Source organism: Cryptomeria japonica, chromosome 2 (genome assembly GCF_030272615.1).
Source record: "Cryptomeria japonica chromosome 2, Sugi_1.0, whole genome shotgun sequence".
In the NCBI taxonomy this organism is placed as follows: domain Eukaryota; kingdom Viridiplantae; phylum Streptophyta; class Pinopsida; order Cupressales; family Cupressaceae; genus Cryptomeria; species Cryptomeria japonica.
In genome coordinates, this window is record NC_081406.1 from 673,284,040 (window position 1) to 673,290,039 (window position 6,000).

Consider the following 6,000-nt stretch of genomic DNA (forward strand, 5'->3'; position numbering starts at 1 on the left):
ACTCCAAGCTTAGTAAGGCAATAGCCCCCATTACTTAGGTTCTTATCCATCTACAATATCAAGATAAAAGGCAAACACAAAGTGAGCAATTTGATCAACATTGGAAATATACATGGAGCATACACGACATAAAGTATGACATCTAGAACTGGTAAGATCCGTAGATTCTTACTAGGAAAGTCATGTCGCAAATACACAAAGCATGGACTTTAGGACTAGCAGATCCTCTTATAGTTATTAGGAGTAATGTCCAAAAGGGGTTCATAAGTCACAAGACTAATAAGTTGTGTTATGCTAGGTGGTTCATAAACAAGTGAAGGCCTCATGAGCTAGTAAAAATCCTTAGATATACTAGGTGAGCTTCACGCCAATGGTATTAGAGATTATTGGCCAAGCAAAAACTCCCTGTTTATTGAGTAATCTTGATAAAATACTACAAAAAGGTGTTGTGTAGAACAAATTACTTCATGGTGTGTGGTCAAAGTGTACAAACGATCTTGTGGTATGTGCATAAAGTGGAATATAGAGGGGAATACATGCTCCCACCTTAAAACAATTGTGTATGCCAATTGAGAGCAATTGCCTTTAAGGTAGTATACATTCAAATATAAGCATGTCACAACAATAAAATGCTCCCAACATAGGAAAATTGAAATGATATCACATACAAGAAAGAGCATGCAAGGGAACATAAGTGATCCAAAGATCCAAGTTCAGTATGAATATGAGATAAATAATGTATATCAATATGATTATTTTGAATTGACCTCATCCCCCATATGTAATAGAACTACGAGTATAAAGGAGGAAAGAGAACATAAGAAGAAACAGTAGACTCTTGGGTCAACATGGAAGAGACCAAAAATGCATCAACTCTTTAAATTGTGCCTAAAAGACATTAGAAGAGAACACTACAAAAAAAGCACATTTATGACAACATATATATACGACTGATAGAAGAATGAAAATACAAATAGAAGAATGTCACAATAGGATTAGTCTCTTTATATCCTCATTCCAATGGAGCATCAAGGGTCATCCAAAGAGAGCTTAACAAATGAAAGAAAATCCAAGCAACACATTATGGGAAATCACATTATATGCAAACGACACAAAATGCAAAGGGTTACTTACTTATGAGCTATTCTATAGCAAAGTGTCCGCTTCCCAATCTTGTTCTTCATATAGAGATGGTGGACAAGATTATGACTAGTACAACACAAGGACCTATATCTAGTTCCAAACATGGACCATTCCCTAAGAAATGATCACTATATGTGGCACTAGAAGCTAGAGTCAATGCTTTAGAAAATATTAAGGATAACTCATAATCATTTTTTACAATTTCAGTGATGTCATTCAAACCATCATTCAAGTTTATCACCATAGGTGGTGATGCAATAGTGCTATCGACATCATTGCAAGCATTATCAACCACAATAGAAGATGGAATAGAAGAATCCCTTGGAATCTAAAACTTAAGCTTTTGGCTAGGTTGGGAAAGGTAATGACCATTCTTAGGGGTATGTGAAGGTAAGGAAGGTTTAGAAAGGCAGGGCCAAATCAACATGTAACTCCTTGTAGGAGGGCCCACTTCTTGCAACAATCCCATGAGTCATAACACAATGTCTTTTGAAGCATTCTCTTGCACTACAATTTCGTTGGCTATGATATATAACTTTTGTAGGAGGAGGTGGGGTATCACTCAACATCAATTCCTTTTCTTCCTTTTCTCTAGGAATAGGAGGAGGAACATAAGGAACCTCTAAAGGTTGAGAGATAGTAGGAGCTCTAAATGGTGTCAAGTATTCGCCTCATTGTTCTTTATAGGATGGTGAAGTTGAAAAAATACATACAAACTAGACACTCTAGGAAGGGGAAGAATTCCTAGTCCAAGATGTGGTTCACTCACTACTTGTGGGGTAGGAAGAGTTGCTTCCATATCCATAAATGTTGTAGGATCCTTAGGGGTAGCAATCAAAGTGGGAATCAGGGAACTACCTAAGGATAACTTAGTTATTCTCTTTGCTTTAAATTTATAGTAAGAAATGAACAAGGAATCTTCACAAGATTGAATGTGTTGAGATGGTTGTGGAAAAAAGTAGTCAAGTGTAAAGTTTCCACATCCAGACAAGAGCTGGAACCTAGTATGAAATACAAAATGCACTTGGCATTCAAATGAAAATTTTAAACGCTTATGAACTACAAAAGGGATTGCTTTCATGGAGTTGAGCCAAGGATGACCCAACTTCACATGAAAATGTTTCGAGGTAGGAATTATGGTAAAGAGAACATCTAAGCGTTTTGGTCCAACTTGAACATGAAGGGTTATGTAATCAATAGTGGGACAATTGAAACCATCATGCATCTTAATCAAGATGTTAGATTTATCATTATTGTCTTGATACAATTCATGTGTGTAAAGTAATTCTTCTGGAACCACATTTACTATGCAAACTGGATCAATGAGCACTCCACGTGTGGGTTTGTCATTAATTATAGTGGTGATGTATAGTGGTCAATTAGGTGGATGCATTAAGTTATCACTATGGGTGAAGGTGATACTAGGTTCAAGATTAGTCATAGGTTTATCTTATTTAGGGCAAGGTTCTATCACATTAACTAATATTTTTATTGGTGGTTTGGAAATCAATATCTATATAATCAATATACGATTCTATAAATTTTTTGGAACGAGAAGGTAAATGATTAGTAAAAATTTGTAAGTTTTGATTAGGAGGTGTTACAAATTTACTCCCTTTATCATTTACACTAGATGCTTGTATGATATTAAAGTTGATGAGGTCTTGGATTTCGTGTCTTATACACACACATTGCTTAGTATCATGTTTAGGAGTACAATGATATTGACAAATGGTCTTTAGGTAAAATGAAGGAGGTAAAGGTTTGAAAGTCTTTGAAAGATGGATGGGAGGAAGTCTAATTAAATTGTAAGGACTCAAAAAGCTAGGAAAATCATTGATTCTATGGTCCAGAGGAATAGTGGGCTGCAATAGGAGGTGTTGCAACCACAACTTGTATTTGAATGTTATTAGAGGAACAAATATTTATCTTAATAAAGTTTTTACTTTGTTTTTTAAATGCTTGATAGGTTCAAGGAGTTGCATCAGATTGGTCAGCTTGAGTCATGGAGGAAGAAACTTTATATTGACTAACATAAAGTTGACAATCATGAAGGGTTGTGCACAAGTGTGTGAATTAAGGAAATTTCATAAAAAATATCTTATCTCCAAGTTGTTGTAAATTATCAATAAATTTTTTTTGCACATCAACATAAGTAAGAGAATAAGAAAGTTGAGAATACAAAGTTTGATATCTACCTATGAAATCATTCACTTTTTAGTTCATGCCTTATTTACAATGAACCAACTCAGTTAATGTTACTTAGGTCCAATATTATTTTGAAAATATTATAAAAATTTATTAACAAGTTGTGAGAAATAGTGGATATAATTGCTAGGTGAAGAACAAAACCAGTCCAAGGCCATTTCTTTCAATGACCTACAAAAGAGTTTTGTAAAAGGAGCATCCTCAAGAATTACATCGTTGCATATTGTAGTAAAAGTTGCCACATGAGTGTTAGGGTCTCCTTTCCCATTATATTTCTCAAAATGTGGTGCCTCAATGTGTCGTAGGATGAGAGTCTTTGGAATGGTGTATGACAATGGGGTACTTGTGAAATATGATGGAAGCATTGCTTGAGATTGGGTTTGGCATATGTTGGATAAATGTTGTAATTAGGACATATTTTGGAATATTTGGTTAATTATGGAATTGATAAGTCATTTGGTTTGTGAAAATTTTGAATGTGATGGTGGATTAGAATTAATGGTAGGTGGTGGGACATTATGGTAGGTGACAGGTGGAGACAATTAGTTTTATTGTATGGTGGACATTTTGAGAAACAATGAGGAGAGTGGAGGATGGTTGAACATAAGCATAGATTATTAGGATTAGGCTCAAGACTAACATGAGTGGTATTGCCATTTTGTGGAACAATAGATATAATAAAAGAAGTGAACTGGTGGGAAAGGTCGTTGAAGTGTCAACTTGTACCATTTAAATTCTCTTCAAATATCGAACCAGGGTCTGTTTAATGTTGTCTGCGATAAGGAATGATTTGATACAATTTTTGGGGGGTTTTGCACTCGTAAACAGTGACTGGGGAGTGATCATACTCTGTCAGGATCTATCATAAGTTCTTTGCTACGATTGAATTTCAAGGCTAAAAAGATCCTTTACAATCTAAACTAAAGAAACCAAACTTGTCCTAAGAAGATTCAGATTTGTTGACAAGAATTCAAACATGATGGAGTTAAGACTTAACGATGGGATTATCTAGAAAACCTAAATAACTTCTAAATCCTAAGAATTCAAATTTATATTCAGTGCTGGAAAATAAACCTATCTTACGCTTGCTGAATAGGAAATCTAAATTATGTTTGTGGAAAATGAAATCTAGTCTATCAAAACATAAGAAAAACTAAATCCATGGGTTCATCTAACAACAGTTGTGCTCTCATCTTAATCTTCTAATTCATCATCTCATTCACTACTTTAACAACAAAACACATCTAATGGAAATATATTCTAACAAGGCTGTAAATTGAAACTAACATTCATCTACCAAATGATGCTAAACAAACACTTAACTTCTGAAATTAACTTCCTAATTACTCAAAACTCAACATCACATTAACTGAATAGAAATAAATCAACCTCAGTGCTTCAAATTGAAAATGAAAGAAAAATAACTCAAGGATCACCTCCCTTCGGTTGAGTGGGCCCTACTCTTCCTCTGGTGGGATCCGAAACACAAGATTTCAGATCATCTTTCAATTTTCATTGAAATAAACTTCCAGGAGGAAGTAAAACATTACAGAATGTAAGGCTCTACTATCGACTATCTTATTGTCTATTTTTCCTATTACATACTACAAAGAACATCAGGATATTTATATATCCTTTATTTAAATTCAAACTATGGTTACCTGCCTAAAGCAAAGTAATGAATACAAAACCAAATTGGAAAAAACTTAATAAGAAATAAATTAACTTTAGAAGGAAGTTAAGTTCTAGTAGGCCGCCAATGGAACAGGTACAAAGAAGATCAAGCAGGTCTTATCAATTGGAGTGATTAGGAGTTGTAATCGACCTTGTGGCAACCAACTTGGATTTTTTCATTGAGTTTGCTTGTTTACTCAAAACATATTCAAACATACATTTATGAAGATAAAACAAAACATGGTGACATTATTCCGATTATCATGCTATTCACACGTATAAACAAGCAAAAAGTGAAACATTATACCACAAGACATCATTTCTAATATTACTTCAAATATTAGAATATAACAACAAAAATGAGTAAATATGAGTGCAATAAGGATGCTGCTAGGCATACTAGTTCACAGATTAATAAAAGTTTAAAGCATAAACTATAATAAAAAGTATTATGATGGAGCACCCATCATTTCCTCCTCCTCCTGATCCAAACCATGTCCTCATGGCTAGTCTGAATATTTGTATTATGTCTCTCAATCCACATAGCCAGGTCTAACTTGTTAAAGTTGTACTGATGATACATCCTAGGTGGCACATACTCTTTACACTACTCCACATCTTCTGTCCATTCCCTTAGAGCTTCTCCTGCAAAGTTGTCCGGGGCATCTAATTGTGGTACAAGCATGAGAATCAACGGTGGTCTGAATTTCATTCCAACCCATTTCTCTTTATGTTCATCCATGATTCTTATAACATACCTAACTCTGTTGATGCTCCAAGTGATATTTGTGGGAGAGATAGGTTCTCTCCTCCTCAAGTGAACTGGAATAGTACTATACTTGGTCCTTGTTGCTTGTAACGCTCCGTAGGGCAATTGATTTTGGACATCCTGAAATGCAACAATACTGACATTCAAATTTCTTCTGTATGTGGGCTGTACATGGTCAAGTTGTGCAATGGAGACAAACCTTGATC